The sequence below is a fragment of the Aythya ferina genome (genome assembly GCF_964211825.1).
Source record: "Aythya ferina genome assembly, chromosome: 13".
Taxonomy (NCBI): domain Eukaryota; kingdom Metazoa; phylum Chordata; class Aves; order Anseriformes; family Anatidae; genus Aythya; species Aythya ferina.
In genome coordinates, this window is record NC_140311.1 from 20,011,184 (window position 1) to 20,038,664 (window position 27,481).

At 44.4% G+C, this 27,481-nt stretch overlaps 1 long non-coding RNA gene across 1 annotated transcript; it reads right to left on the bottom strand.

The window, feature by feature from the left end:
* LOC311444234 lies at nt 1–27,330 on the bottom strand. The gene is made up of 3 exons (XR_014697763.1): nt 27,227–27,330; nt 6,157–6,241; nt 1–385 (listed from the first exon to the last, which is right to left on the bottom strand). It is a non-coding gene; the product is annotated as an uncharacterized lncRNA (long non-coding RNA).
* Between the last annotated feature and the right edge of the window lie 151 nt (nt 27,331–27,481).

A 27,481-nucleotide genomic window follows, 5' to 3' on the forward strand; every position in this document is an offset into this window, starting at 1 on the left:
AACATGTTTTAAAATAAAAGTTATAGCAAATAATCCAGTTCAGCCCTGCATTTGTTCCTCCTTATACTGAGAGATTTTTCATTTCATAAATTATTCCGAATCCATAGCAGTGATGTTGCATTGCTCTCAGTACAGAAAAACACATGCACACTTCCACTCCAAGCACTTTGCATAGGGTACATGAGCCGTGCTCTATCTCACCGCATGCTTATGGTACAAACAAGGCTGACAGCAAAGCAGACACAATCTCAAGAAAAGAAAAGGAAAAGGAAAAAAATCTACTAACTAGTCTTTGAAAGTTTTATCTTAGTATTTTGGATACAGATTGCATTTCTGGCCTACATCACTGACTGCAGCAGCAAGGACAATTAACAACATTTCTGTCCTAAAAAAAAATAAAATAATAAATTTAATTTAAAAAACAAACAAAAAACAAAAACAAAAACAAAAACAAAAAAAAAAAAAAAAACAGAACTGATGGCATGAGTATATACACACATACATGGTGCTTATGTATTTTAAAATACCTGCATGTATAATATTTCTTTTTTCTAACAGATCCTGAAAAACTCGCTCATTAATCTGTATCTTTTCACACCGACGAAGGACTGCAGTAGAGTTACTTTACTTAAGACCAGGGAAGAAAACCTGTCTTGGACACACTGACAGGTTGCATCATCATATCACAAGCCACACAGTTAGTGAAATGATTTGTAGGGCTAATCCCATTCTGACTGAAACCAACAGAACTGTCCTGCTCGTAGTGAGAGCTTGTGCAGGTGAAACTTTTCTCAGCAGATAACAGGAAGCGAGTGTTTTTGGAGAAAAGCGATCTTTGGGCAAGGACTACCCAGCATTTGCCTGCTGGTTAGCCCCGTCCCATGCTGCATGCCTTGGCGAACGTTAGCAGAGCCCTGCGAGCCAGCAGCTCCAAGCAGCACAGTGAAAGTCTGTGGGTGGACTAAACCCATGTCCTTTTCATTTCTCTATTGATTGCAGGCTAAATCAAATACAGCGAGAGAAAAGAGCAAATGGAATTGAGCTGGCCAAGCCAAGAGAAGATCTTCCTCCTCCTATCATGGCTCTGTGCATTTAAGGCCTTTCTATAAGGCACAAGTGGGTTTTCCAAAGGCTGGACACTAACAGGATAGAGGCCAGCTGATGCAGAGGAGCCACATACATCCAGGTCAGTACCAGATGAGAGCCAGCACTGTCACACAAGTGCCCGCAGAAAGCTGCTCCCCCTTGACTGGTGTGCTTTGGCAGCCTCATTGGTTGGGAAGCTGTGGCCCAAAAGCATGGCTGAACCCCCCACACACACCATGCCAGGGCTGAGGTAAATAAGCAGGACAAGATGCAGAAGATTGTGTGTGGTGGGTTGCTACTCTATTTTAAGATAAATAAAAATGTCTCTGGCACCAAGATGCAGAGTCTGAAAGGAAAGCCTTTGCCTCTCTTACGGGTCTCCTGGCCCACAGCTCACAATTTGGAGTGGCAATGGCCAGGAGGAGTAGGAAAAGGCTCAAGGCACCAAAGGTGTCATCCTCCTTAGTGTCAAAACAGAAGTGGAACCTGGAGATGAAACCTGCTGCCTGACTTGGCATAATATCCATGAGAAGTTGCTAGCTGAAGGCCTAGAAGGCCTACCTGACAAAGGTACCAATAGGTACCATTTACCACTGAGATAAAGAGCTCCTGCAAGGCCACTGTCCTTGTGGGACCAGCTCCTAAAAGCAAGGTATGAAGTACCTCACACCTGAGTCCTGTTTCAGTTGTGTGTAGTCATCATGACTCCCGTGGGGATGGTGGCCATGCACCCTGGTGGTGTTTGGGAGCAGCAGCCTCATCCTGAGCTCCTCACTTGGATGAGGTCGGACTCCCCGCTCCCTGGGACCTCATGCCTTTTTCCAAGGGAACTGCCCTCTAAAACACAACTGAGTCCCCTCACTTCTGGTAGTACAGGAAATTTTTTTATTATTTTTTTTTTTTTTTCTCCAGTGCTTACCACAAATTCCCTTATTGCAAGGATGTTAGCCATGTCTTAATGATTTGCACTCAGGCTTTCCAACCTGTAGTCCAAAAAATGTAAACACCAGGCCAGTAAGATTTAATTGCTTTTTCTCCATGGAAGCTTTTACTACGAACTATTCATAAGCACGGTTAGGGCTGTTAGAAAAAACACGTTAGGGCCTTGCTTACAGAGGAATGTGTTCTGGAACATTTTCAGGCACCAGGCTACAGTCACCTGTCTGCTGTAGAGACCCCAGCCCACCAGAGAAACCCCGGCCCACTGGGAGAAAAACGCAGCAGCAGCGGGGCAGCCAGAACCCACACTTGCACATGGTGTAGACAGGGTGCCTGTCCTTTGCCACTCAGACCATGTCAGGTGGCCCTTTACAGATGGACTCAGCACATTGTTCATTTGCTGCTAAATGTAGGTGTTTGACTTCAATTCCTGCTCTTATCTGACAGCTAAAACCAGCAGAAAACTCCTGATGGTTTTTTTTTCCTACCCTAGAAATCTCTTCATCAAATAAGATTTTTTTTTCCCCACCAAGGTGTTTTAGAGCAAATTTTTAAGCAAAATATATTCTAATTTTATCTTCATTTAGTTTATTTTTGCATAAATATTTCATTAAATATTTGCCTTTTTTTGTTGCTGAAACTCATTCTTCACCATTCTTGCTGCAATATTTTCACCCAGCAGTCCTAAAAAACACTGGGATGTTCCTGGCATATTTTAGGTTATCATATTTTTTTAATGCATTTTTCAAATTGTCGCCATTTTTACTAAAATTACAGAGATGTCAAACTAACTTCTTTACTCTGTGATAGCACGTATATTCTTTAACTGAAAAGCTGAGAAATTACTGAGTGGAAAAAGGAAAAGCAAATAAAAGTAACAGAAATGAGATAACTCTAGATACCACTCAGCATGTTTCACTTAACAGAAAAAGGGGCAAGCCCACAGAAAAGAAAAGAAAATCAAGATGTGTGCTTGTCCCTTGACTGAGCCATGTCTGGATTACAAACCAATGAACCTCTAGGAATTTGGGGCCAGAGAGTTTCCTGGTACATCACATTTTTAGCCCACTCCTTTCTTATTAGTTTTTCCCCCTTGAAAGAGTAAGTTTATCTTACTTCTGTAGGAATGAAGGCATACCCTACACTTGGATAATTTTACAGTAATAACAGTATCACCATAGGTGTGAAACCCCTTCCATTTAAGCATCTGTAATCTGCCTTAATCAAGAAGAAAGTACAGATGCTTGACAAAAGTCTCCATTTTCCTATTTAGTCACAAGGAGGTGAAATTAACTCTTGTAGAGGTAAGATTATGCTCTTTCTTCACGCGTGCTTGAAAGTCATTCTTCACTTCCAATGGTAAAGGTATGCAGAGACAAAGCATTTATGGTACCACCATAAAAAAGGTAACACCTTCACTTTGTTCTATACAGTTGGTGCTCGGTTAGTGCAGTATAATCGCTGCTGCCATGATGGGTGGAAATCTAATGACATGAAGCTAGATCACTAATTGTTGACCTCTTGGTTCTCAGTTTCCTTTGGGGCATAAAAAGCTGTTATACTGAAACCTTTTTAAATTACATTCAGTGAAAATTATACAGTAAAACTCATTCAGCAGGCTATTTCTTTCCATAGAAAATACAAAACCACCTAAGCCTAGAACAGCATCAGGAACAATACGATGAACCTTTAGTAGTGCAATCCAGATCAACTGCTCATAGAAAGCACCATTTCTCTGGAAAATGGCACTCACCAATATGCAACATGCATCCACTTTTCACTGCCCAAAGCTAAGATCTGTTTCCTTCCCTTCAGCTCATTTTCCCTTTTAGCATCAGCCCTGATTTTCCTCTGTCTCTTCCCCTCACTGAACATTACCTCCCACGCCTTTGCTGTGCTGTCCTCAGCTTCAGAGAAACAGAAACCTCCAGACAGCTGTAAGAAACAAAGCCAGTCCTCCAGCAATACTTGAGATGATGGCACCAGTGCATGTTTTCCTGATGTTTAGCAATCCTGGCTCTTCCCTGCCATAGACAACACATCCCTTTCCACCACGACACCTTAGAGCAGAGTGGAGGCATGACTGTTTTCTCTACCCCTACCTATTTATCAGAGTACTTTTATGGTCCCTGTCCAAATACTATCTCAGCACTACAAGCAATCAAAGGCTAGCTCAAGCAGAGAAGGGTTTAATATTGCAGGAGAACAAGTAGAAAACTGATATCACTCATGGACAACCGGCCCAGTCTATGCTGGGTGCTTGTCCCTCACTTTCATGAGCATGTTTTGTCTAGTTAGGTAAAACCAAGATCAAAACTGCATCCAGGCCAATGGATAAAGACTGCTATATCACCACTAAATGCAGAAGAAACACACTTTGGGTAAAACAATTCCAAAAAACGTGTTGTGAAATAGTTTAAGATCCCTCCATGTGAGATGACACACGTAGTCTTGTATATACATTTCTAAAGAACTTAAAGATCATATACAGATTTCAATCATCCCATAGCACTGTCACTCCATATTTCCAGCACATAGCATGCATTTATACATGTGAGTCTGCAGCACTTTCAGTATGCAACAAGTACAAGCTTAGCCTGATTTTACAGCCTGAGTCATGATGCCCATCCAGCAACCCGTGCTGCTTTACATGAAGAACAAGAAATTATTTCAGCTCTCAAGCAAACATAGGATCTTGCTGAACCCATTCATTTGTTTCATTTGTTCACCTTCCCCTAATGCAGTGGTTTTTTGGTCCTTTTTGTGTGCACATCTTTAGTAAAGACAAATTGAAACCCAAATTTTGCCTCAAATACAGAAGATTCATCTGCTCTGGCTGCTAAGAGATGTATGTCTACAACATCCTCTTGATTGTCTAGGCAGAAGATATGGGGAGAAAGGATCTAAGGTTCCAGATGAACTATCAAATGTTGATTAGTGGCCCCATTATTATCCAAAAATTGAATAAAGTCAACAGCCCCACCCTAAACCTGGTTGGATTTTTTATTTTTTTTCCCTCAAGCAGCAGTTTGGACATAATTTGCCAACTATCATAACCATAATGTTATTTAAATTGTGTTCCTTCTGAATGTAATTTACTGCCAAGGTTTATTGAGCTTACTTTAACACTCTATTGGGAGATAAAATATTAAACTATCATTTTAACTATTTTGTAAAGGTTACATTAGTACATTTTATTTCTTTATTACTTTATTGAATGTCAAGGTGCAGAGCACTTAGCACATCCTGACGGTGACTAGGAGATATAAAGGTCACGTCCCATACATGTGCTTCAAAGGTTCAACTTCTATTTTAACCAGAAAACTGCTCACCAATTAATGCCTACAACAAGTTAATAAAGTAGGGGTCATCTGCACCCAGAGCACCGGCAATGGTACAGTAAGTTTTGACACAGGGAATTCTGCGAGCCCTCAGGACTCTCCCATTTTGATGTTAGCTGAATTTGCCACCTGCACACAGAGCTCACCCCTGCCCACATGGAGCCAGGAATATTGTGGCTGCACTGGGTGTGCAGGTGGCTCCCTCTGCTCTCTAGAGCCCCAGCACGCTTCTGGGGGCCAGAGCAACTATAAATATTATTATGCAAAATAACTATTAACAATAATAAAATACATGACTGATGATTAACATAACAGGTGAAAATGGTAATAAATTTGCTTTGAAGAATGTGTCTGCGCTAGGCTTGCCCCGAGCACCCACACACGTCTTTTCTTTGTCATTACCGTATCTTAACATAATATTTTTAAAATGAAATTAAAATATACATCATCAGTTGAAAATATTTTTTGTCTGCTTCAAAAGACTGAATTTGTCATAGCAGGGTTTAAATTGAATTATGAAATGAAGTATTTGGTTAACAGGGCCCTTGACTTTTATTACAGATGAGTCTATCACTGCTATTGTAGTTTTAATCTTCTCAGGTTTCTTTTAGAAGCAGACCTGAAGTTTTTAGTACTTGGGGGTGTTTAAAATTCAGGATGTGAGTAAAAGCAGGGCAGGGTGACGAAGTATCATGGGGTGCCCTGCACCAGTGACCCCTTTGGGGCTGCTGTTTTTCACTAGCGAGGCTCTAGCACACACTGTGAGTGCCATTCCCTCTGAGCCACTCACCACTCCAGCAAGAGGCACTGCATGGTCTGACATGAGGCTTCAGCTGAAGAAAGAGCTCATCTGCGATAGCTGTAGAGCAAGTCTTCTGCTGGAAGGAAGACCACACATAGTCAATGTGGGCAGGAGAACCCCACCTGGCTCCTTTCCTTCGATGTTGCTGCCCTCCCTCCACACTGAGTCCCAAAACTAGAGGCTCCACACTGCCATGGGAGGCCGAGGCACCAACCTACACACAGATGGCCTCACACAGGCACCTGAGAGCAGAGGGACCATCACCACCAGCAGGTCACTGTTTGCTGCATGCAACACGGCATGCCTGCAGCACCTCAAACAGCCGGAACAATGACCTGCCCACGGTGACCAGCCAAACCCCAACTATGTAGAGCTCCCCGAGCCCCGGTTTTAAAACAAACTATCAAAAAAAGATTTTCATGATAGAGATCATGAAGTGGGGCCCCAAGGAACTGCTCGGTAGGACGAGGTTTTTGGTCATTTCTCCCCTTGCACTGTCACCATGGGTACAATGGAGAGCAGAAATGAGAAACCTAGGGAATTTTGCACAAAATTCTGCTGAGTAAAACTCAGTGAGACGTAAAAAACCCAAGACCACAGGGCCAGATGACATTTTGGCTATGTGCTGTGACCACCCGTGCACTCCTCTCAGTGCATGCCACCCACAGTAGCAGCTTGCACACCTTGCTCTTCTGTGGTGTGGTTTATATAGGTTTGCTTTTAATTCTGGTGCTATGAGGTTTGACACAAATGTGGAGATGTTCAACCGAAAAAACAGAGTTCTGCACGTCCACATGACAGCGTGCAGAGCTTGGCCCCATGAAAACCAGGGTGTTGCAACCTTTTAGCACTTTGGGTGGAAGAGAACATGTGAACACCTCCAAACACACCCAGCATAAACCAACTACAGCAGCTAAACCAATGCAGGGCTATTCTGGACATATGCAGCATGGCTTCGCTGGAGCAGGGAGGGAGTATATGGTTCAGTATTTCCAATGATGCTTTTTTCCTTCCATTTTCTTTCTATATCTGGCTTATCTTTCTACTTTTCCTTCCTAATCTTCCATGAAAGTTTTCTAGTCTCTGGACATCTGTGCACCTTCCGCAATACACTGGCTTGCCTCTCTTTAATGTGCTTAAACTTATGGTGCTTGTTCTCCATTTGAAATTTGGAACAACTCAAGATAAATTTCAGACAGAAGATTTTCTTGTTGAATTTCAAATATATAGAAGCCAGTCCAGTGTAATGCACAGGTCCCTAGAAATGCATGAGCCAAGAAGCTAAAATTCAGTTGGTGTTTTTTCTCCTGTACAATTTGCTTTTTATTATGACAATGCAAAACACTGGAAGTAAAAACAAAGAAGAAAAATTAGAATCTAGTTAGCAAGGGGAATATAACCTAATACAAGCCACTTCTATACTTCCATATGCTTCTTAATGAATCAATTCTGGCAGGAAAAAAGATTGCTGGAGCCTCAGGCACTTAATAACAGTGTGTAGCATAACCCATATTTCCCTTTAGATGTCACTCTAAAAAGTTGTACGTACAAACGTACAATCTTTAGTGCTAATGTAATAAGTGCAGAGGGTGATGCTGTCAAAATGAGGAATTGGAATTTTAGCAGGCTGTGCTGCCTGGCCAGGGGTGAGGCCAGCCTCCCATCACTGCGTTCAGGCTGAGGGCAGCACTGGACCCCACCACCGGCAGCTGCGTGAGGCAGGGTTAGGAAAGGGTGGGTTAGCTACTCATACAAGACAGAGGTGTGCAAACTGCAACTGCTGCCGACAGAGCTAGTGCAGTCTGGAGACAAAAGGAGAAGTAGCATTAATAAATTGCAGGTCGTGGGGCTCCCTCCTGGTTAACAGAGATGCTGCAGGTGCCCCATAGCACAAATAGCAGCTGTCTGAAAAAAAAAAAAAATATATATATATATATATATTGAGATTTGGTCCCATCTTCAAGCTGTATTACAGTGCACATACCCACCTGCCCCTTTTGACTTTTCTTTGGCCCCCACCCACAGGAGATTAGTATCCTACAGGTTTTGTGATCCCCCCCGTAATGCTGCTGTCCCTCCCCACCTGCAGTTGCTTCCTGAGTGCCCTCCAGAGCAGCCTTATTGGTATGTATAGGTGATAATCAGCAGTGAAATACTTTAGGATTCATTTTAGTGAAGGATGTAAGGCTTGAGTTGTATTATATTGTCTGGTAATTAATACTAAGAAGGGATCCAGCATAGTGTAACAATAGCTATAAAATTGCTTCATCTACATGGGATGCAGAGAGAATAAATGATACCATATGAGCATTATTATTATTATTATTTTTAACTTTTGCTCTGTTAAATCCTGTAACATCCTTCACAAACTTAATTCCTTTCAGAACGACTTAGCAGAAAATAGAACCAAACCTCAAAGCAGGACATCAGATCCCATCAGCACGAGCCAGGGTCAGACAGTTCAGGTTTTGTGTCCCAACCCCTCCTCTGTTACCTGCTTACGCGAGAGATGCTCCCCATGCTGTGCCTGCTGCTGGATACCTTCTCTGTGCAAAGGAGAACAGATCAAAGACCTACTGCACAGTAACATAGCAACTTGACATGCTGGGGGGGACAGGTTTAAAGACTAATTTCTTAACAGTTGAAGTGAGGGAATCTTAATAATGGCGGGGATGGCAAAGGAGCATGGCACAGCCACAAATCTCATGAGCTCTCATAAACACCCACCACAGCCACTGCTTCGTGTCCTTTGATGCCGAGCCAGTTTATGCAATTAATAATGCATCCCAGCCCCATCAACAGAGCGGTCTGTCCTTGCCCCCAGGTACTAATCATGTGTCAAGGCAATTAATTGCAGCAATGTACTATATGAGGAAGGCTGTCCTTAATGCAAAACATGGTGATTTTCTGAAGAGCCCTGGGCAGTGATCATCCAAAGACCATCTCTCACAGGAATGCTGCTCTTTCTTCATGAGGGGAACATGGCCAGCACTAGCCTTCACAAACCTTCACCCTGGACTGAGCACCCTCCACCTCCTGCTCCTCAGCAAAGGTTATGGTTTTCCACTTTGATTGGATCACAAGCCTCTGAATTTAAAAGATGATTACCACAAAGAACTTTTAAGAAGCTTTTTTTTTTTTTTTTTCTTTTTTCTCCCACGCACTTTGCTAGTTCACAAGCAGCAGTTTCCTCATGAAAGCTTGGTCCTGCACCGGGGAGGGCTCACCATTGATTTTCACAGAGCAGTGATCAGATCTTCCATTAGTCACTGTCTCACTCAGCACGTAACTGAGGACAGTATGAGGAGAGAGAGCAAGGATCCTGAGGACAGGGGCTTTGGACATGAAAATGAGTCGATACATCATGATGCATCTTCTTTTACTTGGCTTCCTCTTCCTCTTCTTTCTCAAGACGAAGTCAGGCCGGGTGTACCCTGAGAGGGCAGGCCCTGCAGTGAGCCCTAATCGCCCCGTGACAGGGCACAGCCTGCCCACCAGGCGTCCCCAGCACCCACAGCCAAGATCCGTGCTCCTGGGAGGGGCAGCAAGGTTGGCAGTGGAGTCACGGCCTCGCCTCATGTTGTGATATTCCGCTTTGAGTCATCAACCCCAGTTGTCGTCATCGATAGCGAGTGGTGCTGGGGCCCACATTAGCACCGCACTGCCCGTGAGTGGCCTGGCAGGCAGGAGGGGAGCCTGGCAGGCAGGAGGGCTGCTCTCCCTGCTGCACTGAGGCCTCGTGAGCCCTCACATGCAGCCTGCAGGGAGAAAATCCCTGACAGCACCGCAGCGATGGATCTGGCCTCACACATGGCACTGTGACCTGGCAGGGAGGCACAACAACCCTTCCCTGTGCTTCCACACCACTCCTTGGCTCATTCCCACCTGTGAGGGAACAGCCACTTCTTCCAGGACATGTATTGTGCTGCTTTCCTCCCCGTCCCGCTGTGAGGGCCACCATCCCCACCTCACTGCTCTTCCACATGCAGATGGTTCTCAGCATGGCAGAGCTCAGGAAGAATTCCCCTGAGAGGCTGAAATGTCATTTTTCAGGATCTGACAATAAAATTCCAGCTTCACCCTTTCAGTTAAGCTTTCACCCTGTGCATCAGAGAAATGAGTCATCTTCCCCATTTCCCTTCTTAGTACCCTGTCTTAATCTTCCATTTTTCACTATCACCTGAAATAAATGCTCCTAAATCTCTAATATTACTTTGGGGGTGGGGAATAAAAAATAAATCACAGTTATAATGAGAAGCTTCCAAAGCCTCTAACCCTGAAATACACTCCTATAGCAACATGTTGGGATCTCCACACTCAGTATTAAAATGATAATTTTTCAATGCACCCTCAGTTTAACAGATACACACAGCTCTTCATTTTCACCTGCAAATGACTCCAAATATTAACTGAGACACAAATCTCAATCAAGCACGTCTGTCATTGTTATTAAAACCTGGCTGTAAAGCAATTTCACAGAATGGGAGAGGACCATGATATCCCCATCACAGCTTAAAAGCCTTCCTGATTGCACCAGATTTACATAATTCTATTGAGAAGTTTGGATTAAAAATTTGAAAAAAATCATATTTGCCCACAGGGTTGGGAAATGAGCAAAGCATCACCCTTGGAGGAGGTTAATCATTTGAATTGGGTTTTGAACATGCAAAAGTGCCTTCCTCCCATGCAGTAATGTCTATGGGCATCCACAGACCCAGTGACTGTAGGGGACCATTTGTATATTTGTATCTTCTAACAAACAGAAGTTAAAAGCAAGTTGGGAAGGCTGAAATAGAGATGCTGGTATTTCAGTCTGTGACCCGGGCTCTGAAACTCAGTGGGCCAAATGCAGCCCCTAGCTCTCCTGAGGAAATGCACCATGATCCAGGCACTTCTCCCTGCCTGGAAATCTCCCAGGGCACCTTTAGGCATTCAAACACACAATCTCAGTGGCAGTTTTAAATACACATCCATCAATCCAGGCTGCCATGTCCAACTATTTTCAAATTCGGACACACCCTCCAACCCTAATTACAATTTTGAAGTATTTTCTGAAAATTTAACTGAGAAATCTTGTCATTTTAAATAAAATCTGAAATTCTTATTCCTAAGAAAACATGAAATGATGGAAGAATTGCCATCTCAGCAGTCCTGGCTCTGGCATGAGAGCTGATGCTTATTTTACCAGGGAACCAGTAGGTGTGCAAACATAAGCACCGAAGAGCCGACACAGTGGCAGGAGCAAAACTCCCCTTTGTCTGCACAAACCTGCCCTGCTGTTGGCTGCAGACCTCGTCTGTTTTTTTGAGGCTATGGAGATTATAACCAGCACATCAGTGTGAGGTGTTAAAAGCAGTGAGGAAGCAGCCAAAATAAGCTGGGTGGAGAAGCCCTCTGTCCTTCCCCAAAGAAAAAGAAAACTGGGGCATGATTTACAGTGAGAGTCTCTCCACACTGGCAAACTGAATATTTTACTTCAAAAATACCTTCCTAAACTCTATACTAAGCCTGTGCTTGCAGAATAGCCAGCCTTGATTTGGCTGAATCAATGCAACTGAAAGTAAGGCAGAGACTTTCTCACAGCTGTCCACGTGTTGCAAGGGACAGCTCAATCATGCCATTTTCAGAGAGAGACACAGTAATTTGTGTTGGTGTGCAGCATGTTCACAGAAAGCCAAGGCTGCATCCCCCTGCTCAGAGCTGCTGTTGGTTGCTCTTTGCTTGTGCATTCTTGAATCCCAGATGAAAAAGGGGTGCCACTTCATTTCCTCTTTTTCCAGGATCCTGATTCTGCAAGGCTAAAGCCAAGCTCTCTTGGACTCTGATACTAAAAAAAGTATTAATTACTTTGCTGAATCAGGCCTTCTTAAAACAAGAGGAGGAAGACATTCAAGCTCCCTAATCCGGCAGCACAGCGGGGAACTGCTCATCTCTGCATGATTGTGTAATTGCGTTTTGAAGAGAAGCAAGTTTTTCTGTCCACATAGCGCTGATAAACCTCAGCAGTCACTCTGGTCTCCCAGCCCAGCTTTCAAGATTATTTGTTATGGATAAAAGGAAAGATGCTTCCATGTCCATAGCTGACAAGCTTTGCTGCAGGACATGCATTTATTTTCCATGCTGTTGGTCTGTTCATCCCTGTATCAGGCTAATTCATCAGATTAATAAAGGACGATTTAGCTTCCTGCAGGGCGTTATTGATCTCACAGGGAATGTAGTGGCTGTTTGTGATGCCACCTTTTCCCCAAGGAAAGGGGATGGTTTTAAAATATTTCTGATACTTGAAAGCAGCAGCAGGCTCTCACCGAGCAACCACAGAAGAGGAAAAGTCTGGGGCAGAGGGGCACAGCCCCTTAGTGTCTGTGATTTGCCCTGCTCCCAGCACTGCCTTCCCTGCAAGGCTGAAGCACATTCAGCAGTGGACATGTTCCAGGAATGTTCACATCACGTTTTCACTGTGTCTCTTTCCTAACGTGGCAATTACCCTCTTTATCCAGACAAAATTATTCCTATACCTTTAGGCTACAGCATTGGATGAAGAGTTTTAATTCTCCATAATCTCTCAGCTGTTCCCTTGATCCCTGCTTGTCTGGGCAGAAATCCCTGCCATGCAAACCAGCCTGCTGCTGCTTTCCAGGATGAGGGACTTGATGTTTGACCTTATTAAAAAACAAACGTTTTTTATTTGTGCCAAGATGCAACCCCTTGATGCTCAGCCTCAGTGACTTACTACCTCATTCTCCACCTTTCTTCTGGCTTAATGACATCTATGAACATTCCATTTTCTCCCCCAAACCACCAACAGACGTGTTAAATCATGAAAGAGAAAGGCCTGAGCCCCCAGGACCAGGAGGAAACAAGTTCTCCTGCTCCCTTGTTTGCAGCTGTGTTGTGAGGATTGTAAGCCAGCCACCTTGAAATCTGCTCAGCCCATACTGTATTAATTTCATATAATTCTAAATCCTTAATCAATACCTTGGAAGAACCAAATATCTCTGTAAATTACAACAACATTATTACCTTTAGCAGTCTAATTTGCAAGCTCATTAAAAAGATATAAAGCTGTTTTCTGTAACCCTACAGTGATGGAATAACTCTCCATCCTTCATTAGCCATACCCTGGCACATGCTGCCGCACATTTGTCTAGCAGTGGTGTCAAGCTGGGCTGTCCCCAGCAGATTTCCAGATCCCAGCACAGCAGCAGTGTGCTTTCCTCCCCGCCCAGCCATGACCCGAGCACCACTGACAATCAGCAGGAATGGTTTGGGGAGCAGCTGCACCAGTCCTGGTGCTGGTGCCCCATACAGGGGGCAGTGGTGGCCACACTGTGCCATGCCATATGCCTGAAGTCACTGTGGGAATCTCCGTCCCATGGTATGACTACGGCCAAAACACATTTCCCCAAACATGACACATCTATGGCGTATTTCTACATTAACAACAGCTTTTCTGCAGTGCTTAGCTGGTAATTGCCAAAAATGCCTTTTCTGTCCAATACATTCTGAAAAGCACTGAGCTCTGCTTGCATCCTTTTCCTGACTATAAGAAACAAAAACTTGGTTTCTCAAATATGGGAGAGTTTGCCATATGGAGATGTTCAAGAGGAGAGCTAGGTGGATTTCTGCCAGCAGCAGTCTCTGCAGGCCGGCAAGCTGGATCCAGCCCACACCTGATGGCTGCCTCCATCCCCATTCAGACTCATTTCTCATCAGCAGCCTGTTACTCCAGAGTTTCCAGTCCTACCTCATAAGGCTGTATTTATTTATCCATCTTTTAGCAGAACAGACGAAACAGAGCTATGCCAAATTCTAGTTCATAAAGCCTAGGAAGGAGATTGGATGTGCCTAGATTACAAAGGAAAATAACTGTGGAGAACTTATTTTGGAAAGGAGAGAAGTGTTTTAAAAGTGCTGTGCTGACAAGGCAGACCTTGTATGTCATCTTCCTGTAAGTGGTTTATGATTGTTCTCACAAATGCTAAATGATATGCAAATTATCTGCCACATCCTCCTGTTTCGAGCTCCATCCATCTTCTTCCTCATCTTCTTTTCCCCTTCCTCAGGAGTCTACCAGAAGCTGATGAGAAGTGTTTGTCCACCCCTGATACCAGGGATGGAGAGAGTGGAAAAGGAAAATACTCAGGCTTCCTCCCAGCACTGCACGAGTGGCTCTGTGGGGAGTGGCTGCTGCTCCTAATTAAACAGCGCGGATCCATCCTGCTCATCAGCCTGGTGGCAGTAAGCCCTTCTCCCGCCTCAGGTGCTGGAATTAATGCTGCTGAGAGACAACATAAATTACAGCTTGAAAACAGCAGATGAGGTGCATGCTTGCTGCCATTAAAAGGCTGTAAAATTGGTTAAGGATGGAAAAAGAAAAAAAAAACACCATAAAAGATCTGAATATGGCTGTAAAAGGCTGAATGCCAATGGCAGAGACAGTCTAAATTTGGTTAATTATTATTATTACACAAATAGCCTGTTACATGACAGCAAAGTGAATGCATATACATGTATATATTTACATGCATATATCTATATTTTTAGGTCTGAGAGCTACAATAACATTAAATAACAGCAATTTTTCTGAAATTCTTCAAGTTCAGGCTGCACAGAAACAGTGAATAGCCACTGGAAGAAAATGAGTGAGGAACTCTGACACAGAGGCTGGGGCCCAGCCTGCCTTTCCTCCAGGCCAGCCTGAACCCCACAGCTGTGGCCATTCCCTCCTGACCTCATGAGCCTTCCTTCCCACCTCACCAGCCCTCCTACTCCTCAGGCAGGATGGGGGCACTGCGTGCAGGTGTCTCCCAGCTGGAGAAGACAAAAGCATGTTGTGGTGGGCCAGCCTCCTCCATCTTTCCAGCACAAGCTGTATCCTTCACTTTATTTTACCGATCTGTCTGGGAGATGAATGATTTTTGACTTTTTATCCCCACCTTTTTTCCTCTCCAAACTAAAGAGCAGCCCTGCATGCAGGAAATGCAGCCCAAAGGAGCACAGCCTGTTTTTTCTGCTCACCTGTTGTGGGAGGGAGCGAGCAGTACAGGACTGTGCAGAGGGAGGATGCAGGTCTGGAGCAAGGCACTGAAGCTGCCAGCTCCTCCTGCTGTTACAGAGAAGCAGAAGAATGATCCTGACCCCTTGTCTCAGTGTCGGGGACCCGCTCGCACAGTGGCCGTACCACTAGCTTCTCCCCTGGGGCAGCCTGTTCCAAGATGCCCTCCGGACACAAAATGAATGGCACCAGTGGCATGTGCTGAAAAGCTGAAAGCAAGGAGGAAGGCTTGGAGAAACACTGCAGGAAAAAAATCAGGGAAAGCACAGGGGAAAGACCAGGAAAAACAGGCTTTGAGGGAGAGAAACCAGCCCAAGCAGTCCCAGGACAGCACCCAACCACTGTGCACCACTGTAGCATAGAGTAAGTGATCCTCACGGGGAGCTTTGTTCAAAAACATTAGCCTCACATGAAGATATTTCTCTGTGTGAATTATGAAGTGTTATTTCATGTTTAATTGCATTGATTTGCACTGAAAGTTTTAAACATCTGCCTAATAATTATCTTAAACTAATTTGTCATCCAGAACACAATAAACCATTATTTGTCAGCTCACGAGGAGCTAACTCTCCCATGTCAGAGGAACTGTAAGAAAACAAAACAGAAACACCTGAAATGCTGGAGTGTGCATCTAGGTTGTTGGGTTGTTGCATTTGGACAGGGGCAAAACAACCAGCACAGGTAGCCATAGCACTGAGACCTGAGCAAGTGATGGTGCTCAGTTACCCAGCACCACCAGCAGGGCTCCAGCCTGGTCCAGCATGGCAGCTCCAGCCCCCAGCCCCTGCCACAGCAGCAGGGAGGAAGCCACGCAGAGCTACAGCACAATGCATGCATTTGAAATTCCTTTGACAGCAGCGCAACATAGTGCATTTTATCTTTTGTGAGATCTTGCAGCAATCGAGAGCTCTACAGCTCCATCCCAGGGAGCAGATGTTATGCAGTTCTCAGTTTGCAGCATCGTGCCAAATTTTACTGCCACTGCAAAGCCTCCCTCTAGCCCTGGCCCTGCAGCTAGTTCCAGCTTAATGGTCTCTATTTTGCAGAAAGTGATTGTGAAACGCAGACAGCATTTTTTAGGGGCAGGACAAAAGGGTGCTGTGCCTCAGAGTGCTGCTGGTGGGGTGTCCCTGGGGTATCCTCACCAGGACATGTTGTCACTGGGGCTGCCCCGGGAGAGCCCCGCTGCCCTGCACTCCAGCAGCCCCTTCTTGGCCAGGAACAGGGCACACACTGAGGTGACTTCCCTGCAGTGGCATTTCCCTCCCTGCCTGGAGGCTCTTTGCTCTAAACCCCTTGCTGCTGCTGGGTTTGGACTTCACAGAGCCCTTGCGCTGCCCAGAAGGATGCAGGGCTGGCCTGCTGCAAGCAACTGCCGTGCAATGTGCAATGGGTTGGGAAAGCCATGCAGAAGAAATGTCCTCCATGAGGTTTGGGTCTCCCATCCTCCCCACTGCACCTGCCTCAGCCTGCAGCCCTCCTTAGGCACCATCACGTAACTTACAGGAGGTGTCAGCTGCAAGCCACAGCCAAAGAGAAGGTTTATTTAAGATACCCTGTGGATTTTTGTACACGATCCTGATGGATTATCCCTATCTGTGAATTTACAGATACAGCAGGAGCGCGGCCAACAATTTGGATTAATTTAGATTAAACCCAGGCTGGGTTGTTTTTTCTCCCTAAGGAAATCTCAGTCTTAGGTCTACAGATTTTTTTTCTAAAAGAAAGATGTCGAAAAAAACAACTTCCATGCTTTCCAGCAGGCACCTAAAGTGCTTTTTCCATCAATCACCTTTGATATATGGAGGCAGAAGTGTGAGTTACTTCATTAAGAGCACTCACACATAGCTGGGTACATTTACATATTAATCAGACAGCTGAGCTGCTGATCTTCCCCTCTCACACGCATCTGCAGTCAGAGCAGGAGTGCTGTGAAACACTCTGTGTCCTGCTACATGCTCCAGCCCCACAATGGGTGCTGTCGGCAGGGAGCGGCTCATGCTCAGCACTCCTGTGGAGCCCAGCACTGCTCGTTCCATGACTGTCACATCACAACGGCACCGAAACCAGGGGTAGTAACCCCCAGAGCATTGGTCAGGGTGAAAGGGGCTGAAGCAGTGGTCCCCACATTTGGGTTCTCATCTGTTGCTGCCTGTGGAGTAAAGGGGCAGAGAGGTCAGCTTCCAGAGGCCTGGCTTGGACTGAGGGATGTGCCCAGGGTGACATTGTGCAGCACTCCTTTGGTTCAGGACCATCTATTCTTCACTTCATTTTCAAATATTAGCTTTAAGGTTGGTTTCCTACTTTTAGCATTTGCCTCTCCCAAGAGCATGGAAAGAGAAACACCACCACAAGTGCAGTGGGGCAAAACCCCTTTGACACCAGACCTTGGAGTGATGGTCACACTCATCAAGGTGAGTGCAGGGTAAGGACACCTCTTCTCCTTCCAGAATAGCAGTGTGGGGCATTACTGCAAGGAGGAACTGGTTAAACCAGAGAAAGGCCCCCATGCATGTGGTCTTACCATGGCCTGCCTGGGAGGCAGAAATTCAGACCCACCAGGAAGAGCCTTGAGCGTAGGGACAGGTTCACATGCTCCAAACCCGTACTCACACCACAATTTAGCCTCTCCATGCGCACAGACACAAGTCAGATTTCTTTCCCAATATGTTCCCATGAGCAGTGCTGTGCATGTTTTCTCCCCCAGCATTTAAAGGCATGAAATAATTATTAAAATATTCATCTAGATACTAAAATAATTAAAAATTAAAAAAATCAGCAACTACCAGCTTTGACTGAAGATGAACAGGTGTTTGGGCTTCCAAAGAGATGCTTCTTTGGCGTAAGGACATGATTGAACTGATAATCTTTATAAGACTGCTCCTCTGCTTTTTACTTGAATTAGAGGATACACTTCTAAAATCCCATCCTTGGGTGGGTTCTGGGCCCTTTTGAAAACCTGGTATAAAAGCACAAGACAGCTCTGAGTGACGAAACACAGTAATTGCTCACAAATTGCCATTGCTATAGCCTGCTGCTTTGAACATAGTTTGAAACAGAATTGCAAACGTATATATAGGTACATATATACATATATATACACACATATATATATTTTAAATGAGTGACCCAGCTCAGACCTCTTCAGTTTGATCTCAGAGATACAACAGGTTTATTGCAACAGAAAAGCATCATTTATGCAAGCACCTGAGAAGGATGGAGTACTCTGTACTGAGCAGGAAATAAGAAGGAAATGCTTTTCCCCCAAAAAGGATGATGAGGCCCTGCCAGTCCCACAACAACATGGCCTCCTCAGCTGTCCATGGCCCTAGCCCACCTACCCACATTTGCCTGCTGCTGGCAGGATCAGGGCCTTCAGCCACCACCATGCCGACACCGAGGTCCCTGCAGAGCCAGCATTTTGTGGTGAGACAGCTTCCAAAAGCTGCATTTGATCAGCCGTGACGAGCACAGACCCGCACAAGTCCCACCTGCAGCTCCCACTGCCTCACAGCGCAGGTGTCCATGGAGCTTTGCCACTTCCTCCTCCTCGCCACATCAGGTTCTCCACCCGGCACTGCAGCTTCCTCCAAAGCCCAGAATATAAGCGGCATCAGCAGCTTCCGCCTCAGTTGTTTCTCTCCGCTTGCTGGCGGGTTCATTTTTCTTACAGCTTCTTGTCCCGGGACCTGTGCAGCTCCACCCCATGGCCAGACAAACACCTTGACTGTCACTGACACATCCCCCTTGTCTCCCTCTGCTTCATGGTGTTATTTTCTAACCCGTACCTTACTGCCTCCCCCTGCTTGGCTCCCAACCCTCCTTTTCTCCACTTCCAGCTCCCCCCAGAGACCCTGCAGAAGACCCCAGCCCACACCAGAACTTCATACACACAGCCGAGGCCACAGCTCACCCTGCAGTCCCGCACTTCACACCACGTTCTCTACAGGTGTACAACCTGTTGGTTGTACAGGTCTACAACGTACGAGGCTCCCCCCTTCTTTTATTTACGGAGGCTATTCACAGAGCCCCACTAGAAAACAGCAGTGGGGATTCCAAAGGCTCATAAATGAAGCCTGCCACGTGAATTTGCTGCTTTCCCTCTGCCCTCAGCCCCCAAGTCATGTCCATCTGATCTCAGGTTGTACGTCTCCAGCCAGGGGGGCTGCCAGAGGCTGGGGCATTGCCAGCATGGGCTGGGGGACCACAGGCACCACAGCATCACAGAATGGTTTCGGTGGGAAGGAACCTCTAAAAACACCTACTCCAAGCTCCCCACCCCCCACCCACATTTATAAGCACGTGTCCATATGTTGGGAAGCAAAACCCAGATTTAGAGCTCAGCTGTGAGACATGGTGTTGTTACTTAGATGCACACATGTGGCACTTGTTAAAGATGAAGTCTGATTTTAATTTACACGTAAACTTTTAAAAGCTGTAGAAAGTGGTCTTTTGTGATACACTGAAAGAGGTGATTAGGAAACCACATTTAGGTGAGATGCTTCATGTGGTTTCCATCAGCCTTACTGAGAATCACAGACTTGACTAACACTGCAACACACTGTAACAATTCAGGCAAATCTGTCAAACTGCTCAGACACCATCCTGTCAACAGAGATGCCTGGAAGTCGGACATCTGCCCTGCACTTCTCACAGCTCAGCCTTCTGTTAAGCAACTTCACCGCAGAGGAGCCCATTTTTGATAAAATTCACCTTTGTAGTGGGGTGGTTGAAAGCACACCCTTAGGGAACTATTAGTAGGAGCCTTTCCTAGCACACTCCCCACCATTTCACATAGGGTGGACACCAAGAGGAGCTCTTTGAACACGCCCCAACGGTGACAACCTCCACCACAGATGTCCTCCCAGAGCTCTCCTGGGCCTCAGGCTCCCTGCTGCCCCTGAGGATGCCCACTGCTGCACCATCACAGCTCATCAGCTGCTCCTGGTCCACCTCTAGCACAGTGATCTCTGTGTCTCCTCAGCCCAAGCCCACCTCCTCAGCACTTCCCCATGTACACAGGGATGCTGCCAGCCCAGAAAGAGAGGGTTTTGCTCTGGCTTCCCCTAACATTTCTTTTCACTGCTGCAACGACTCCTCACTGAGAGGAAGAGCAGCCTAGTATTTTTCTGGCTTAGAACAAATCCACCTATAGCACCAAATAGATTTAACTACAGTTGAGAGGGGATGGAGACAGAAACATTTATATAGTGCAAAACATGCCAAATTTGATAGAAGTCAACTGCTTCTTTTATATGCTACTGATCAATTGTGACTAGTTGGGAGTTGGGGCAGGAGGTGGCATCAGGTAGATCCTGACAGCAGTTCAGAAGCTGAATGTGAAGTCAAATTCCAGCTTAAAAAGATTCAAATTATGAATACAAGAACATTTTTGACAACATGCCAATGAATTAAGAAAGTTTTAAGGAAAGAAATGTCCAAGTAAGGCAGTAAGAGTGGAGAATACTTCTTTGGATAGGCTGTTAATTTCATCCACATGCTGAAAAGAACTGAGTGACTGTTATTAATGAAACAATACACCTGTATATCTTATTTCATCATCTAATATATAGCATTAGCCACCTGGCTTGTCATGTTACTGCTTTTATGGTAAGAAAGAAACTGCAAACCAAGATGTCCCCCACCTTGCAGTGCCTGCTGCCCAGAGATGTCCCAGCCAGTGACACAGGAGAAAAAATAATAATAATAAAAAAAAATAAATCAGTATCCTCCAGGCTGAAAAATTTCATAGCCATGATGAGACACCTCAGAAAAAAAGGAAATTTGAGTTAAGACATTAGAAGTTGGATTTGGCTGGCTTCTGGAGAACTGTTGTCCTAAATTCCTGCTGAACATGTAGAAGAAACAGTGGGAGTCCTCTCTATAATGGCAGTGGAAGCTTAGCAAGCATTCAAAATCCACTGATCCATAATAATGTATGTTCATAAGGAACTGAAATGAGCCCAAATACTTCCCCAGAAGGCATTACAGTAAGAGCATGGAATTAATGGTTTGGTTCAGGTCTCTTAAAGGAATCATTCTGGTGCCCATGGGTCTCTTGAAAGCCAGCAAGATGACCACAGTACTGCAGTAGATCATTTTATGCTGCAGGAGCACAGGCGTCTATCAGGCAATTGGAGGATCTACAAGGGGAAATAAAGAATATCTGCACGGTGTAATGCATCACAACTCACACTTCTATGCTATTGTGGACCCTAGAATAAATTAAGCTGCACTTATGTTGCACTTAAGCCTGAACAAAAACTTCTCTCTTCCCCAGATTTCTGGCTAAATGTGAGAACTTTGAAGTCCTCTCTTCCCAGAAACCAAACACCACTTACCTGGCTTTATCTCCAGCTGTAAGGAAGTCTTCACCTCAGTGACAGTCCAGCACTTAAAACATTTTCCATTATACATCTAAACCAGAACATCTGTAAATCACATCCTGACAGTATTGAAAAGTACAAACTGTTCTGATATTTTGTAGCCACTAGAATCATGTAAACATTTATCTTTATACTCTGCTCGCTCTTTATTTCCATTAGAGGCTCTATATTTTAATATTTTCTTGAGACACAGAATTTGGCCCACTTTAATTGACCGATTAATTCCTTTTGGCTCTGCAAGCACTTGCCATTTTGTTCACTAACACAGAGGTAATCCTCCACCAGCTGAAGGGCAACAGTCTCTGGCAGAGGTTCAGGCTACTGCAGCGCACCACAGCTCTGTTCTGGGAGGAGAATGGCATCAAGCACTTTGTGCTGAAACCAGCCCTTCCAGAACTCGGCAGAAACCTCCACACACCTCCTCCTGTTGTCCTCTGGCCAGAAGGACAATTCCCTGGGCTGAAAGTCTATGCACACAGTCTGCAAAACAGATGAAAAGCCTCAGCTCTGCTCTCGCTGTGCAGACCCTGACGAATACCTTGAGAAGGGTATGTTCTTCATCTCTATTACTCTTCTATATAAACAGCCGCATTAATCAATTTTACCTTCACCCTGAAGTAGCTTATCATGACCTTTCTTCAAAAAAATTATTATTATTATATATATATATATATTTTTTTTTATTTTATTTTTTACCAGAAGGCAACATACATGTAAACAGCTCTGCTTATTTGTATGTTCTTGTGGAGATTTGTGGAGACTTGCAGGCACAACATAACAGGGAAGGAGAGCTTGTCCAAGGCTATGATAGCTATGAACCATGTGCAGCAGCAATAGTTGCTCCAGGAGGACTGGAACAATTCCTGCCCAGAGACCCGAACCACCTGCATGGAGGTGTAGGGACTCTGCACAAGCTGCCTGGGTTTACCAGCCCGCAACAATTGCATGGGATTGATCACCAGGTGTAGCTTGGGGGAAGCAGCACATTAAGAAAAGGCTGAGAAGGACATGAAGTGAGGAACAGCAGCAGTGAGAACCCCACAAAAGAAGAGACAGGAGAAACACATCTTGCATCTTGACTCCATACCCAGTCTCAGATATACCTTTACCATGAGTACATTCTTCCCACATGAAACCAAAAGTTAAAACCACCACTACCACTGAAAAAACACTTACCCCACCATGATAAGGTTGCAACAGGATTACATCTATACCTTAGTTTACTTAGGGAATTTCCAGTGAAGTTCCTGTGCCGCGTGCCACTTTTGTGCCGGAAAATCTCCTGATTTCACTTCTCCTTTTCCAACTATCAGCTTGTTTTAAGGGAATACACCGCATCTTTTACACTCTGCTATGTTAAGGTGCTGTACTTGGAGTTTATGCATAAGTACCAGAATTAACAGGAAATATTTGGAATGCAATTTGGGTATATAAGCCTCCACACACTTGTCAGCCTGACAGAAGCTCCCTCTGAGGGCTGGCAGGCTGGGGAAGCAGCACGCCTTTCTGCTCTAGCTCCTGGGGAGAGCCTCTCATCCCACCACAGTAACTCTCTAAGTGACTATAAGTGACTAAACAAGCACAGACAGCATATTAAGTACTCCCTAAAGCGGTCATGTATTAACAGGACGTACAACAAGACATATTTGCCTCATAATTCTGGAAGTGCCTGCTGAGAGTCAGCTGGATATAAAAATTGCTTGATCCTGGTTTGAGTAGATTAAATATGATCCTCCATTTCTTTGCAGTGGCCTGCCTGCTCTGGTGAGGTCTCATGGGCCTAGAAGGGAGTGTCAGATTCTGGGCTCTCCAACGGAGCAGGCCAAGGGTACGAGCGGGGCATAAGGCAGTGCCATGGGGGGAAGGGCAAAGGTAACCAGGCCTGGCACACTGGTCAAGCAGACAGCAGCTCAGCTAGCCAAACACAATGGGGTCAAGTTCCTCACAGCTGTGGCAACCAATATGAACAGGGCTAGAGAGACAAGCTGAGGCGGCTCAGCAAGGATATTATAAGATAACCAGGAGAACAGCATAGCCCTGTGCTTAGAGAGCAGGTGCAGCTGCCAACCCTGGCAGTTTTTAAAGCTCAGCTATGAAAAAGTCACTACCTGTAGGCTGGCTTAAACTGGTGCACGTGGCAGCCTAACTTTCAGAGGGGTGCTGGACAAGATGACTTCTAGAGATCCTTTCAAACCAATGTTTCTATGATCTTTATTAAAAAATTACAAGCAGGCTGTATGTTATAGCAAAAAATATTGTTATTGTATAACATTTTGCTGTTATAAGAACACTGTGGATGTTGTAAACAAATACTCGCAGCTTTACTGAGTCTGGTTGGAGATGCTAATACGAAGGTTACCTTCACTCATTACTGTGTTAGGTATTACAAGCTATACCAAAACATCATTAGAAAGCCTTGACTCTCCAAACAGGATATATATGTAAAAACACCACCATCCTCACTGGGGACCAAAGATAACTAGAAAAAGTCCCTGAATTTCAGAAGAGTGGTAGAAAGAAAAACTCTTTAAGTTCAGCAAGAGACGGATGCACTGGAAATAAAACAATTGGAAAAAGACCCAATGTTTGAATAAGTTTAAGAGGCCAAGTTCAATGAATAAGTTATCACAAATTATTGACCCATATCCGATGCTCAGAGCCACATGAATCTCACCCTTAAACAGCATGAGAATGGAAACAGAATTATGACTTCCATTTGACTTCATCAAAAGCTGCAAGCCATCACTTTGAAAATATCTTTGCACTGATTTGAACTGCATGGTATTTCTAACTTGAGCTTTACTTTGCATAATTGCTAGCATCATCTCTTGAAAGCAGATTTCTTTGTAATCAGTTGTACTATGAACATCAGTTTACTTAATAACATGCATCTGCCTTGAAAGACTGAGTTCTCCAAACGATTCTGTCCAAATCCCAAATCATTCAGTCCACATTCCTGGTGCACTTTCCTTTGTACCTTAAAATTGTAAGGAAAAAGCCTATCATTAAAAGCATCACTGTTCTTGAATTCAGAAAATAATCATTTTGCGGAATGTATGCAGGTTAAAGAGGGTGACTTGATAAAGCAGATTCCCCTGAATGCCTCTCTCTTGAATACCCCAGGACAAACACTTTTGTGCACTTTCCATTACCTACAGCACCGCCTTATGAGTGGAGTAAGAGGGCCCTTCTAAATTCATGCTGGGAGGGTAGAATGAAAGCATTGACACTTAAAGCTGGAGGACCTCTTTGAAAATTAAATTGGAATGAGCTAGGGCACCTTTACTCTTATGAGCTTTTTGGAAAACATACCTCAAGTAAAATGTCGCTACTGGAAGTGTCCTCACTCCTCTCCCTCTGCATGGGTAAGAGGTGGATCTTGTGCTGACGCAGCAAACTTTGTCTTTTTATTCCTCAAATATAATACTCTGGAAGTCTTGGCCCAGAACCAGTTTTATTTCTCCATAATACACTTTTATGATGAAAAATGAATTATCTCACTGTGCAGGCATGTAAGACCTGCCTGCATTTGCCCACCTAAGCTGACCACCTGTATCAATTTAGAATGAGCTGGACAGCAGACACAACTTTATTGGTAATCATTTTACTGGGAGTCAGAAGGTGGCTGACCCAGGGTTACGTGATTGGCAAGGCCACTGGCAGCTTGGTGCCAAACTAATGTAGGAATAATAAATAACTTACCCCTTCAGAGGGGGGTGGGCACCACACACACATCTGATACCATGTACAAGGCAGAGCCTGAGGAGAAATCACCATGCTGTCAGCCAGGCCCCAGCATGGTGGCTGCTCAGAGTATTTTGTTCTCCGGATCCACATAGCACTGGTTAAGCTAGATGTGATGCTGGGATTTGTGCATACATGTTTGTGTTTTGTAGAACAGGAATCATTAACCACCTGCAAGATCCATCCTGCCAACACATTTTTGATTATACACCACTGAGGGGTGCGGTTTCATTATATCGATCACTCCACACACCATCCCTTTCTGTTAAGGGATAAGAGATGAACATCAATCTAATTAATTTTAAATATATATATATATATATATATATAAAATCTAACTTTCCCTGTGGGCAGGGATTTAAAAAATGTCTAAATGATGTCTTTTGAACTTTAATAGTAGATTTTAACCTAAAAATCTAATAGTGCAGACAAAAAGAACAGCATATGAAGAAATGATGCTTCTGAGCTGTAAATCCACAGTATCTGTGGATCTGTCACAATCTGTGACAAAAAGAGTATTGCTCCACAGCAAACATAAACAAGATGTTCTCTTTGGCAAACGCAGCACAAAACCCAGAAAAAGAAAGGCAATGCAAACAGCTGAAATTCTCTCCTCAGGAGTCTCACTGTTATACCGTGCCACTGCTCGTCAGATCTACAAATCCAGCCCAGGTGAGCTAGGGAGCTATGCAAGTTAAAAGTCATTCTGAAGTGGGAGATGAAGTGTTGCAAGGCAAGAAGGAGGAAAGGAAGAAAAAGAATTCGTAACGAAAGCAACTTTAAATAGAACATCTGTTCCTTTTAGCTTCGTGACACTTCAAGCAAGCTGCTTGAAGTGAAAAAAATTTCAAGAAAAAGCTGCTTGAAAAAAAAAATCCTAAACAAGGAAAACTACTGATAATCCAAACATGTAGGCTTCTCCCGCTATGAATATTTACATAGTATGCCCTCCAACTATAACCCCATCAGTACCTCCAACAGGATGAAAATGACAGTGTTTCACCAACAAAGCCACTGCCCTAGTCCATACTGGGCTTCATAAAGTACTGCAATTCCTGGCTGTAATGGAACAGATCAGGGAGGAAAAAAAAAAAAAAAAAGAAAAAGAAAGACAGAATAAGAGAATCTGCTCTTCAATATGCAGAAGACTTTAAGCCAGCAACAGAAATAATGAATAGACAGACTTCATCAATTGGTATGTAAAAAGTTGTGCAAAAGCTCAGTATTTTAAGATGAAAAATACAAAGAGCAGACTAAATAAGATGTGCCACATCTTTAAGTGCTTTTGTTCATGATATGAAAAACAAGTGGATGTGGTTTGTTTTTTTTTTTTTTTTCCTTTTGGTGGAGCTCAGCAGTCTAAGACGAAAACTGAATATAAACCTGCGAAGAGTGTGTTAAAATAATAAGAGATCTGTAAGTCACTCAAGAACTGTGGTTTAACTGCTGCTGCTTTTTAAATAGCAAATTGCATGCCTTCCTGGAATGGCCATATGGTGTGGTAAAATAGCAAGAGCTTTCACATGGAGTTGCTGACATCGTCCTCGAACTCTTAAGGCACTCTATCAAATGCTCAGACTGAGCAGCAAGATCAGAAAGCTGAAATGGAGCCCCAGCACCTGTACCACAGCCCTGAGCAAACCGACCCAGCCAGGAGCTGCAGTAATGATGGTACAGAGTCCACACCGCTGGCAGCTGTTGCAGGCAACACAGAGAAAGGCACAAGGAAAGGTGCTGATATTGAGGTCACAGGGAATGAATGAGCAGTCTAGAGAAGGGTTATGCACAAGCACATCATCCCAGCTAGAATTCTGACACAGGCGTTGTAATGCTATCAGCATCCAGCACAAAGCTTTCTCAGAGACACTCTTACAGAATGGAAGTGGGACATTCACTGCTTCTTCAAGAACGCTCCAGGTGTGTCTATCAAACTTGAAACAAGCAGCTGCTGTCAGCATGGCCCTGTCAGCACCCACCTGTGTGTTGACACAAGAAACAATTTCATCTAGCTAAGTAAGCATTTTCTCCAAACTGTTCTGTTTTGTAACTTGAATGCTTTAATGAAACTACTACTGACATTGCATCCCCTTCTGTATTTGAGGGTACCCTCAGAGGATTTATTATTTTA